Below are 14,385 nucleotides of genomic sequence, written 5' to 3' on the forward strand. Positions count from 1 at the left end.
CATTTCTGATTTTGTTAATTAGAATGCTTTCCCTGTGCCCTCTAGTGAGTCTGGCTAAGGGTTTGTCTATCGTGTTGATTTTCTCAAAGAACCAGCTCCTCAATTGGTTGATTCTCTGAATAGTTCTTCTTGTTTCCACTTTGTTGATTTCGCCCCTGAGTTTGATTATTTCCTGCCATCTACTCCTCTTGGGTGAATTTGCTTCCTTTTGTTCTAGAGCTTTTAGGTGTGTTGTCAAGCTGCTAATGTATGCTCTCTCTAGTTTCTTTTTGGAGGCACTCAGAGCTATGAGTTTTCCTCTTAGAAATGCTTTCATTGTGTCCCATAAGTTTGGGTATGAAGTGGCTTCATTTTCATTGAATTCTAAGAAGTCCTTAATTTCTTTCTTTATTCCTTCCTTGACCAAGGTATCATTGAGAAGAGTGTTGTTCAGTTTCCACGTGAATGTTGGCTTTCTATTATTTATTTTGTTATTGAAGATCAGCCTTAGTGCATGGTGATCTGATAGGATGCATGGGACAATTTCAATATTTTTGAATCTGTTGAGGCCTGTTTTGTGACCTATTATGTGGTCAATTTTGGAGAAGGTACCATGAGGTGCTGAGAAGAAGGTATATCCTTTTGTTTTAGGATAAAATGTTCTGTAGATATTTGTCAGATCCATTTGTTTCATAACCTCTGTTAGTTTCACTGTGTCCCTGTTCAGTTTCTGTTTCCATGATCTGTCCATTGGTGAAAGTGGTGTGTTGAAGTCTCCCACTATTATTGTGTGAGGTGCAATGTGTGCTTTGAGCTTTACTAAAGTATCTTTAATGAATGTGGCTGCCCTTGTATTTGGAGCATAGATATTCAGAATTGAAAGTTCCTCTTGGAGGATTTTACCTTTGATGAGAATGAAGTGCCCCTCCTTGTCTTTTTTGATGACTTTGGGTTGAAAGTCAATCCTATCAGATATTAGGATGGCTACTCCAGCTTGTTTCTTCATACCATTTGCTTGGAAAATTGTTTTCCAGCCTTTCATTCTGAGGTAGTGTCTATCTTTTTCTCTGAGATGAGTTTCCTGTAAGCAGCAAAATGTTGGGTCTTGTTTGTATCGCCAGTTTGTTAGCCTATGTCTTTTTATTGGGGAGTGGAGACCATTGATATTAAGAGATATTAAGGAAAAGTAACTGTTGCTTCCTGTTATTTTTGTTGTTAAAGTTGGCATTCTGTTCTTGTGGCTGTCTTCTTTTAGGTTTGTTGAGGGATTACCTTCTTGTTTTTTCTAGGGCATTGTTCCCATTCTTGTATTGGTTTTTTTGCCCTTTGAAGGGCTGGATTTGTGGAGAGATAATGTGTGAATTTGGTTTTGTCGTGGAATACTTTGGTTTCTCCATCTATGGTAATTGAGAGTTTGGCTGGGTATAGTAGCCTGGGCTGGAATTTGTGTTCTCTTAGTGTCTGTATAACATCTGTCCAGGCTCTTCTGGCTTTCATAGTCTCTGGTGAAAAATCTGGTGTAATTCTGATAGGCTTGCCTTTATATGTTACTTGACCTTTTTCCCTTACTGCTTTTAGTATTCTATCTTTGTTTAGTGCATTTGTTGTTCTGATTATTATGTGTCGGGAGGAATTTCTTTTCTGGTCCAGTCTATTTGGAGTTCTGTAGGCTTCTTGTATGTTCATGGGCATCTCTTTCTTTAGATTTGGGAAGTTTTCTTCAATAATTTTGTTGAAGATGTTTGCTGGTCCTTTGAGTTGAAAATCTTCATTCTCATCCACTCCTATTATCCGTAGGTTTGGTCTTCTCATTGTGTCCTGGATTTCCTGGATATTTTGAGTTAGGATCTTTTTGCATTTTCCATTTTCTTTGATTGTTGTGCCGATGTTCTCTATGGAATCTTCTGCACCTGAGATTCTCTCTTCCATCTCTTGTATTCTGTTGCTGATGCTCGAATCTATGGTTCCAGATTTCTTTCCTAGGTTTTCTATCTCCAGTGTTGCCCCACTTTGAGTTTTCTTTATTGTGTCTACTTCCCTTTTTAGGTCCAGTATGGTTTTGTTCATTTCCATCACCTGTTTGTATGTTTTTTCCTCTTTTTCTGTAAGGACTTCTACCTGTTTGATTGTGTTTTCCTGTTTTTCTTTAAGGACTTGTAACTCTTTAGCAGTGTTCTCCTATATTTCTTTAAGTGAGTTATTAAAGTCCTTCTTGATGTCCTCTACCATCATCATGAGATATGCTTTTAAATCTGGGTCTAGGTTTTCGGGTGTGTTGGGGTGACCTGGACTGGGCGAAGTGGGAGTGCTGGGTTCTGATGATGGTGAGTTGTCTTGGTTCCTGTTAGTAAGATTCCTATGTTTACCTTTCGCCATCTGGTAATCTCTGGAGTTAGTTGTTATAGTTGACTCTGTTTAGAGATTGTTCTTCTGGTGATTCTCTTACCGTCTATCAGCAGACCTGGGAGACAGATTCTCTCCTTTGAGTTTCAGTGCTCAGAGCACTCTCTGCTGGCAAGCTCTCTTACAGGGAAGGTGCGCAGATATCTTGTGTTTGGACCTCCTCCTGGCCGAAGAAGGCCCAAAACAGGACCTTTCCCAGAAGCTGTGTTGCTTTGGCAGGTCCCAGAAGCTGTCAGCTTCTGTGGTGCAGACTCTCACCTGTGCAGACTAAGTTCCTAAGTTCAGCGGAGTCCCGGAACCAAGGTGGTGCCTGCTGCTCCTGAAGCTGAGGCCTTCCAAGCCAGGCAGACACCTGTTCTCTGGTCCAGACGGTGGCCGGCTGTCTGCGGCCCGCAAAGGGTGCTGCCTCAGCGGCTCTGTGCCTCCGGCCTGTCCCAGAAGCTGTCCGGTTCTGTGGCGCACCCTTTCACCTGTTCAGACTAATTTCCTAAGTTCGGCGGAGTCCCGTTCCTCTCCCTCTTCTGCAATGCTTCCCACGGCTTCTGAATTGGAAGGTGAGACTACATGTGCCTTGCTTCTCTCCCTTCACTTCCTCTTCCCCACTCCAGATTTGTGAGTCCATCAGTGGAGCTGTACTGTAATTTTGGTTAAAGGATCTCCCATAGTAACACATTGTTCTGACTGTTAACTTGGACAGTGGAGACATGCAGTGATGTTTGCTCAGTGTTTTCTCCTGTACAGTACTTCAAAATTTCCCTCTTCTTTTTCTTCCTCTTCTTCTTCCTCCTCCTCCTCCTCCTTCTCCCTCTCTCCCTGCCTCCTTCCTTTCCCCAATCCCTCTTCTTCCTCCTTCCCTCTCCTTCTTTCCTTTCTTTGTCCCTCCCTTCCTCCCTCCCTTCCTTCCTTCCTTCCTTCCTTCCTTCCTCCCTCCCTCCCTCCCTCCCTTCTCTCTCTCTCTCTTTCTTTCTTAATTTTTATAACCATGTTAAGTTATATTTAAATCTCCACATTTCCAATATTCTCGCTACACCTTGAGTCAAAACTCTCCATGCTGACAGTGAGCTTTCCTTTCTGTCTACAGAAGTTTTCATTTGAAAACGCTTTTCTCTATGCCTGAGTGGGATCCTGCTCCTGTTTTGAGTGTGTGGTATTTTCTGAATTGATGCTGTGTTGCTCTTGTGTTTAGGTTTTCTTTCCCCATGTAGTCCTTGTTTCCTTCAAGTTGCTTTGAGTCTATTTTTTGGGAGGGCAGGGGTCTTAGCTTTGAATCTATTTTTTTGGAGGGGGGAAGGGGTCTTATCTTTGAATTTTATGCCTGCTTCAAGTGTCTAAGAACTCTGACCTGTCCTTTGTGTTTTACATGGCATGGCTGTGCATGCACAGACCATTGCCTGCTCACACCTGACCTCTTTCTCTGCTCACACTTTATAGCATTTTGTTGCTTGCTGGCCACTCTGGTAGAGAGCAGGTGTGTGGATTGTAAATTCCATGTAGGGATATCTATTTGAGAAAGTTCTGGTGTTGGCATTTCTAGAAATCCCCTCTGGAGTTATTCCTCTTTTCCAAAGACCATCTTTCTCAAATAGTGAGAGCCTAGCTAGCAGAGCAGAGAGAAGAGACTGGAAACAGGGGCTGAGTTCACTCATTGATTGTTCTTCAGCACAGTGCCCACACTTTCCATTTTGCCCCCTTTCTCTTTGACAAGGTACCCTGTTTTTCATTTACACACTTTAGAAAATGAACCTCCAATGTTTTAGTAACTACTACTGTGTTCTATTTAGAAATTCTCTATGTTTACAATTTTAGTACATTTTAGGAGAAAAACTCGGAAGGCAGAGGTAGCATAATCAGAAGTTCATAGCTAGTCTCAGTTGCAAAATAAGTTTAAAGGCCAGTCTGGGCTACATCAGGCTCTTTCTGAGAGAGAGAGAGAGAGAGAGAGAGAGAGAGAGAGAGAGAGAGAGAGTGCGAAAGAATTCCCCAATGCTACAGTTTAATAAAAACAAATTTGAAATATAGAGCACCAAAAAAACCATGCATATGAAGTGCAATGGCTTATAGTCATTGTATATAAGTGTGAGTGTATAAGATAGAAATTGAAGGGTCATGTGACCTGTCCTCAGGTCAGAGACCTTATGCCCCTGTCATATGGTGGAGTGAGTGAAAGGCACTTAACACCAGGGCTACTCCATGAAGCCACACTTGCTGGCCCAAAATGTGCTATCCTCCTGCCCATGTAATGTTGGACAGCTGGAAACACTTTTCCTGACAGGATATCAGAGACAGGAAGATTTTACAGGCAAAAATAAATATTTACTTTTGATACTAAAAATAAAATTCAATCCCTGGCATTTTGTACAGTGGAAAAGGCCCCAGAGCCTCCTGTTCAGCAGAAAATAACCTTCCCTACAGCGCTATTTGAAAAGCAGAGATACCGAAGAGTTGAGGGAAAAATGCTTCTCTTCCACCACAGGGACAGGGCCTCTTTCATGTTTCCAAAGATCTTAGTCTTTATTTGGGTTTTATTTTTATTTATTTATTTTTTTATTATTGAGATGGAGTTTCTTTGTGTAGCCCTAACTGCCTTGGAACTCACTCTGCAGACCGGGCTAGCCTTGAAGTCACAGAGATCCACCCACCTCTGCCTTTCAAGTGCTGGGATTAAAGGCCTGCACCATTACCACCAGCTTTGTTTGAGGATATATATATTTTTAATTCCTAATGACATCTGACATTTAAACAGGACCTGCTAATAAAATTTAAGCCATCTTCTAGTGATTTGGGGGGATGATAACTCATTAGTCAGTCAAGTTTTCTAATGTTTTCCTGGTAAATTAACTCCAGAGCTTTGAAAAATATGAAATAATCAAATCACTATTATTTGAAATCGCTGCAGTGTGTCGTGAAGCAGTTTGGTTTATAATGGGAGCTCATTGCCGTACTCATTACCGTGAATTATAGGAGTTTCCTGGCTGGTCCTCATTAGCCATCTGGCTTTAAACATTGATTTGTGGTTAAGGATGTTATTTTTAGAAAAGAGCACCTGAACATCTACTGAAAACATTTGTTTCATCATGTTCTACATATTTTTAAAGGCCATGAATCCCACTGTTGTAAAAAGCCACATAGATTCCGAAGCATCTTCATCTTTGACCTTTTTTTTTTTGATTTATGTATCGTATTTATGCAAAGGAGAACAGCTTTGTTATCAAGTTTTGATCCTATCAGCTTTTATTCCTCAAGAAAATTCCCAGTGAGTAGACAGGAGAGGGAATTTAACCCCCCCCCCAAAAAAAACATCAAACAGCCAAACATATTGCTGTAGATTTTCACTCTGAATTGGTGGACAACCTCACCCCCTGTTATGGCCAATGGATGTTGAGGTATCTCTAATCTAAGGAGAACAGAGTAAAACCACTTGCTCATCAATGTAGCCAGCAGATATTATGGAACACTAAAGGAAGGGAAATGTTTGGGGGGTGCTGAAGATCCTAAGGCTGTAACAGTGAACGGCAGTTTCTCTCTGTCCCAGGAGAACTGAGCAACAACCAGAAAAGACAAGCAATCAAAATGGAGGGTCTTGTGTTCAGAGCACAGCTGAGACTTGAAGAACTCGGTAAGATGAGGCTGGACTTGACAGCAAGGACTGGATCCCATTATGCTGTCACAATGAATTCTCATGTTTGTTGTAACATATACTTGTAAAACATGGTTATGATTTGGAAACTCCCCAAGAAGGTGAGAGTTGAATGACTGATGGCAGCTATTATAGAAAATGAGAAAGAAAGAGCGATCTGGACTAGGATAATGACAGAAGAAATGGAGAAAAACAGATAAGGGGACAGTTTGTGACTATGTAGCAGGCGTGGTATTCTGTATACTGTCTATATCAGTCTTCAGGAAAGGGTAGAAAACAATGATGGCTTTAGAATTTTGGATTGAAGAAATATATGAATAGCAATCTCTCTCTCTCTCTCTCTCTCTCTCTCTCTCTCTCTCTCTCTCTCACACACACACACACACACACACACACATCTCAGCATTTATTGGGAACCTGCTCTGCATGAGTCATTCACTCAAAATGTCAGGAGCACATGGATAAACATGATATACTTCATGTCCTCATAGAAATTAAGTGTTTGCAAAGTGAAATGTGTGCTAGAGGGAAGGGTTAGTAATAAAACCACAAAACAAAATTTAAGATGACATCTTCCTTATAGCTGAAGACAACACACCCTTTGGTTGCAGGACACAGAGAATTCAAACTTGAACTGTCCAGGACACCCTCCCAGTCAGCCATCTTTGATAGTACTATGCAGGCTATTTGGGGAAGGAAAGACACCAATGGTCCTATCTGGTACTGAACCCTGGAAGATACAATACCAACCTGCCAAGCAAGAGGTGTCCACTGGTGCAGTAGTGACAAGACAGTTCAGGATAGTAACCAACGACTTTCCTGATTAGATTTGATCTGGTTCACAGAAGGGAATTCATGCATTGCACTGTAGCATGGTCAATGGGAAGTCATAGGCCTTAGGGGAGAGCCCATGGGTGTTACTTTCCTAAATGGTCATGTTGTTAAACTGCTTTCTAAATATTCATATTTATAATCCATAGGTTTGTGCTGCTTCCAGCTCTGGCCAGAGAAGCTTCTTATTGTGGTGGGTAGTGAATAGTGTAGAGACACATTACTGTTCAAAGGGCTGAATCACAGGTGAGATACCAATCCCATCCCCCAAGGCTTTGGGAACATCTCGGAAGAGGGGATGCAGGAACGAGAACATGGGGAGGAAATAGTTTGGAATGGTGCTTTCTTGACATTACATGACTGTTGCAGACAACAGTTGTGCTTAAACACTCAAGACCTGCGTAAGCTCATACTAGTTAAAAAATCCAGCAAGGAGTGCACAGGGGCTCCCAAGGCCCACCCTCATCTGAGGAGCTCCTGATAGCTCAGGGCTGCTAGGAGATGGAGAACCACTTTTCCTTAGGACTGTAACCACTGTCGGACTCTCAGTGCTCTAGTGGATGACCCCCCCCCCCCATGCACGTTTGCATGTGGGCAGCGCTAATTGGACTCATTAAAAATATTAAAAATAAATAAATAATTATAAAGGAAAATAAAAAATAAAATAACATCCTTTCAAATAGTACTAAGTCCCATGCAGAAAAAAACAAACAAAGTCAACTCAGTAGAAGTAACAAGGTTGGGGCTTTCTGGGGAGCATGGACTCTGCTTCATATACATGCTAAAGTTTTCAGAAAAATACACTAATTCTGTCAGTTGGATAGAGCTTCTAGGGGCTACAAATATGTATAACTAACTCAGGAGTAGGGCGCTTGCTCAGCAGGCTCTGAGTTTAATCTCTGGGAGAAACAAACAGAGAAAAGTCTCAGAGACTAGAAGTTTACTCCGAAGAGGTGTACCTTTTCCTGAGACCCGAATGACGTGCAGTTTCTAGGTATGTGAAACCCAGGAAGACATTCCATAAAGAATATACAGGAAGCACAACATGGCTGAGGCTACACCGAACTTAGAGTGTCTGGGGAGTGACAAAGGAGCCTGGGGAGCAGACAATGAATAAAGGCACTTGGAAATTGTTCAGTATCTAATCAATTTATTTTAATAAAATGTCTTAGAAGTCCCTGCCAGGACATTTCTGTTTCGTACTGAATGCCTGTGTTGCCCCTACCTTACTTTTTTTATTGATTCCCTTACACTCAAATGTGAGATGGTGCTACACAGTATTTGGTTTTTGTGAGATAATTTAAACCATTTGAGGTCATAAAGGTGGATTTCCCATAATGGGATGTGTGTGTGTGTGTGTGTGTGTGTTTGAGACAGGGTCTTTTTGTTGTACAGCTGGATGTCCTGGAACTCTCTCTGCATAAACCAGTCTGGCCTTGAACTCACAGAGATTCTCTATGTCTCAGCCTCCCAAGTGCTGGGATTAAAGATGTGTAGCACCACTCCCAGTTTCTGATATATCCTTGCTCAAGAAGAGACCACAGATGATCCTCTCACCACTGAATGGAGAAAGTCTAGCAGCCAGCCAGTGAGGCCCAAGAGTGGGAAGGGAGAAGATTTTCATCCTCTTATTCCCAACGGCAGAGCCCTGGCTTTGCTGCCTAGTTAGGGACTGTCATAGTAGATTCGGATTCTTTTCTTGTACTCTGGGTTGGGAAGGTGAAACAAGAGTGTATCCCAAAGTAGAATCCCAGCATGGTCCTTTCTGTTTTTCTACACCCTCCAGGTCCTACATCATTACTGTAAAGTGGATGCATGTTCCTTTCCCATAAAGTTGGACCGAGGAACTCGAGGGGTGGTCATTTTTGATGGTCTGTTTACAGCTTCCTGTATCCCTCATCTCAGATGCATGCTGTAGCAGTCCTTGTTAGAAGTGTGTTTCTCCCTTGTTCTTGAAGTGGGATGAACATGAGAATATTTCAACTGTACGTTCTGTATGTTCTATACGTCCATGTGTAACAGAGCACATGCAACTAAGAATAAATGTATGTAGACTATTAAGGGTATCACATCTTAAGAACTTGTCTCAAAACCCTTTGGCCTCACCTTACTTCTTATATAGACTCATATAGCAAACGTCACACATTAAAATAGATACTAGAATTTCCTTTTGCCATGCCTTAAAAACAGTAATCAAAGAGCTAAGAGCAATTTTCTTCACTTGGAACAACTATAGAAAGAAATGCTAAGGACTGTGCTATTAATAGCAGAGCATAGAGTTCTGGAAACCACACAATCATACATGCTCAGTTGTTCTCAGCACACAGTGAACAGTAATTTCAGGCTTACTAAATCCATTCATGGGTTCCCAGAATGCAGAACCTCCATGCTCTGCCTTTATAAAAAAAAACAAAAACTTGCAAAGAATCTGAGTGGGGATGGAAGTAACCTTTATAAAATTATAAACAACCATGTGCAGTGAATTGAAGGCTTTCTTCAGAAATAGTTAAATAATCTAAAGACCTCCAAAGGTATGGGAACAAAAAGGCTGTGTTTCCTTTAAACTCCACACTGTCCCTGTGAATTGCAGGATACCTGCTATCTTCATGTTACAGTGAAGAAATGGAGGCTTGTATGTTGGTTAAGTAGCTTTGCTTGTATCTTAAACTAGAGATCACAGAAGCGACACGCAGAACCTAGTTTTAAGACTAGTGAATCCACACTGCAGCCTTCACTGTACCAATGTCCTTCCTTCAGAACTTCCTAGAAGCATTGCTGATGTGACTCTTTAGTGGCCCTTGACATCCGTGTCGTAATAAATGAAATATGTCCATAAATAATTTAACTGCATATAATAGAGCCGTTTGATTCCCTTTATCTATTAGCAACAGAAACGAGGACATGTGCTCCGTCCCAAAGTTTTCCTTAGCTGTGCTTTTTAGCAAGAGCCAACTTTAGAATCCAATTAAGCCCATGCATGGAGGGATCAGACTCAAAGCAAATCAACGCACATCTTCCCGGTGATCTTATCTCCCTTACAGATTTTCCTTTCCGGCAGCAGCTCAAATTATCGTGGCATTCCCTGCAGAGCCAAATTTTCATACATGGCCAACCAGGTGCGATAAGCTGGAGGAAGAGATAAGGCTGGGTCTGTATCAGTGCAGTAACAATACAAGCTGACTGGTTCTAAGAAGTGATTTACCCACGGGTGGAATTTCAACAGGGATGGCAGAGAGCCCAGGCATCGACTGGAAGATGAATACATCTAGATACTGTAATTGTAAATAAATAAGAGCACATGCAGGTAGGAGCTCATTGCTTCTCCTATAGGTTCTAACCCATGAGTAGTGCACAGTATGACCTAGAACAAACCAAGACAAAAATACTTCCATATGCTGGGTGCCATTGGGAGTAAAGTCTTCCTCCTGTGCCCCTGTCAAATTCTTGGCTTGATTTGATAAGGAGGGATGTTAGTCTAGGCAGCACAAGAATTACAGTATAGAAGGTAGCTGACAGCAATCGATTAACTGAATATTTCGAAATGGCTAGCAGAAAAGGTTAGAATGTTCCTGACATAAAGGATAAATATATGCAGCCATACCTATGCCAATTACCCTGATCTGATTAATACATACATACATACATACATACATACATATATATATATACACACACACACACACACACACATATTGCACTGTCACAAAAGACCTTGAGAATACGTACAGTTGTTTTCTGTGATTTGAAACTAAAATCTTTAACAAAAAGCTAGAGTCCATTTGAGGGTTGGGGTAAAACAGAACTCAAGGTTGTGACCTGGTATGGAGAACACACCAAATCCTGTTTCTTTTCTTTTTTTTTTAGGAATTTTCCTCGTTTACATTTTCAATGCTATCCCAAAGGTCCCCCATACCCACCCCCCCAATCCCCTACCCACCAACTCCCCCAAAATCCTGTTTCATTTCCTTATCTTTCAATAAAATCCTGGGCCTGCTCGTGCCTGTGAGACTCACCTCTGCACTGGTCACGCGCTAAGTCAGTGCATTATATGTGCAGCTATATCTAGGTTCTTTGTTTGACGTCCTCCCCTCTTCCTCCTTAAGATTATATTATGTCTGTTTTTGTCACTTGATATGAATAGGTCAATTTCGGGAAAAACAAGAACCTTACAGAAGCTTAGCAATTTTATGAGGTTCCATTTGTCAATTCTTGATCTTAGAGCATATGCCATTGGTGTTCTGTTCAGAAAATTTTCCCCTGTGCCCATGTGCTCGAGACTCTTCCCCACTTTCTCCTCTATAAGTTTCAGAGTCTCTGGTTTTATGTGAAGGTCCTTGATCCACTTTGACGTGAGCTTTGTACAAGGAGATAAGAACAGATCGATTTGCGTTCTTCTACATGATAACCACCAGTTGTGCCAGCACCATTTGTTGAAAATGCTGTCTTTTTTTCCACTGGATGGTTTTAGCTCCTTGGTCAAAGATCAAGTGACCACAAGTGTGTGGGTTCATTTCTGGGTCTTCAATTCTATTCAATTGATCTGCCTGTCTGTCATTGTACCAGTACCATGCACTTTTTATCACAATTGCTCTGTAGTACAGCTTGAGATCAGGGATGGTGATTCCACCAGAAGTTCTTTTATTGTTGAGAATAGTTTTTGTTATCCTAGGTTTGTGTTATTCTAGATGAATCTAAAAATTGTTCTTTCTAACTCTGTGAAGAATTGAGTTGGAATTTTCATGGAGATTGCACTGTCAATAGGACAAAACAGCAACCAAAAGATTAGGAAAAAATCTTTACCAATCCTGTATCTGATAGAGGGTAATATCCAATATATACAAAGAACTCAAGGAGTTAGACTCCAGAGAACCAGATAACCCTATTAAAAATGGGGTACAGAGCTCAACAGAAAATTCTCAACTAAGGAATATCTAATGGCTGAGAAGCACCTAAAAAATGTTCAACATCCTTAGTCATCAGGGAAATGCAAATCAAAACAACACTGAGATTCTACCTCACACCAGTCAGAATGGCTAAGTTAAAAAACTCAGGTGACAGCAGATGCTGGCGAGGCTGTGGAGGAAGAGGAACACTCTTCCATTACTGGTGGGATTGCAAGCTTATATAACCACTCTGGAAATCAGTCTGGCAGTTCCTCAGAAAATTGGACATAGTACTACCTGAGGACCCACTAATACCACTCCTAGCATATGCCCAGAAGATGCTCCAACATGTAATAAGGACACATGCTCCACTAAGTTCATAGCAGCCTTATTTATAATAGCTAGGAGCTAGAAAGAACCCACATGTCTTTCAACAGAAAAATAGATACAGAAAATGTGGTACATTTACACAATGGAGTACTACTCAGCTATCAAAAACAATGAATTTATGAAATTCTTAGACAAATGGATGGAACTAGAAAATATCCTAAGTGAGGTAACCCAATCACAAAAGGACACATATGGTATGTACTCACTGATAAGTGGATATTAGCTGAGAAGCTCAGAATACCCAAGATACAATTCACAGACCACATGAAGATCAAGAAGAAGGAAAACCAAAGTATGGATACTTCGATCCTTTTTAGAATGGGGAACAAAATACCCATGGAAGGAGTTACAGAGACAAAGTGTGGAGCAGAGACTGAAGGCATGACCATCCAGGGACTACACCATCTGGGGGATCTATCCCATATATATAATCACCAAACCCAGACACTTTTGTGGATGCCAACAAGAGCTCGCTGATAGAATCCTGTTCTAGCTGTCTCTTGAGATGTTCCACCAGTGCCTGACAAATACAGAGGCAGATGCTCACAGCCTACCATTGGACTGAGCACAGGGTTCCTAATGAAGGAGCTAGAGAAAGGACCCAAGGAGCTGAAGGGGTTTGCAGCTCCCTAGAAGAAACAACAATATGAACTAACCAGTACCCCCAGAGCTCCCAGGGACTAAACCACCAACCAAAGAACACATGGTGGGACTCATGGCTCCAGCTGCATATGTAGCAGAGGATGGTTGAGTTGGTCATCAATGAGAGGAGAGGCCCTTGGTCCTGTGAAGTCTCGATGCCCAGTGTAGGGGAATGTCAGGGCCAGAAAGTGGGAGAGGGTGGGTTGGTGAGCAGGGGGAGGGGGAAGGGGATAGGGGCTTTTTGCAGAGGAAACCAGGAAAGGGAATAACATTTGAGATGTAAATAAAGAAAATATCTAATAAAAAAAAAAGAAAAGAAAAGCAACAACCAATTTTCCTCATGGTTTTTGTACTTCCATCTGACAACTTACAGACTGGGGGACAGTGGTCACTTAGCCTCATGAATCCTCAGCTGTGTAATCTACAAGGTTCAGCCGTACCTCTTTTCTTGACGCTTTTGTGAATAGCTGAAGTAAGTTTTTGTTGTTTGTTTCTTGTTTTTGGGAAACCTGGGCCGGAATGATTTAAAGTTTTACTTTGCAGTGAAAGTAAAAGCTATTCTGAAATCCGGAGACCAGAAATGGTTAAATACTTGTAAAGTTAACAGCATTTTCAGCTGCTGTAATAAAATGCAATCTTTTTATTTTTAATTTTAAAGATCATAGCCTTTAAAAATCACATAATAAATATGGTTGACGAATTTCATCACATGCTTTCCTCGGTGTGATTTCTTTCCTCTGACTACTTTCTCTTGATAAGTACCTAGACTTCAGCACCCCAGGAGCTCTGGTCTGATACTTTCTCTTGATAAGTACCTAGACTTCAGCACCCCAGAAGCTCTGGTCTGATAGGTTTGTTGGCTATTTGGAACTGGAAAGGAAGGGAAGAACTACAGATGTCTATATCTTAAACTTTCAAGATTGACTTAGTTTCACAGCTGGCTTCTCTTTTCTTTCAAGGGCATTTTTATTAAATCTTTGAGTATTCCAAATCTATTTTTGAACATAGACATTCTCCTGGCTACCACCCTCACTAACTTCCTTGAGATTCCTTCCCAGTGAGTTCTGTTTGCCTTGTTCAGCTAGTCCTGGAGACAAGGTCTACCCTGTTGTGTGGACAACCTAGCAGGGCAAGCTGAGAAAACCTTATGTCAAAAAGATAAACAACCCAGTTAAAAATTGGGCAGGACTCTAAGCAGAGAATTCTTAAAATTTAAGACATGATGTCTGGTAAATACTTTAAAAGATTGCTTCTTTTTTTAAACTCATTTCTTCATTCAACAATAACAACAAAGGATTTTTTGACAAGCTGCAGACTGATATACACAGCTAAGCAGTACACATTTTCCTAGTGATATCTACTGCCACACCCACTCCAGTAGTGATCTGTGTGGCAGGCCCAAAAACCTGGACGCAGTCCGGAGGTGAAAAGTTCACAGAAACTTAGTCTCCTGGAACCATGGCATTCCCATAGCAAGAATGCCCCAGATTTGTCCCTTTGATAATGTGGTGGGTCTTGCATGCTTTCGTACAGTATTTTACTGGATAAGAGTTAGAAATCTTAGGTCAAGCTTAGCAAAGTATACTTACAATCTTCATTACAGTCAGGTATGGCAGACTA

The sequence above is a fragment of the Mus musculus genome, chromosome 17 (assembly GCF_000001635.26).
Source record: "Mus musculus strain C57BL/6J chromosome 17, GRCm38.p6 C57BL/6J".
NCBI lineage: Eukaryota > Metazoa > Chordata > Mammalia > Rodentia > Muridae > Mus > Mus musculus.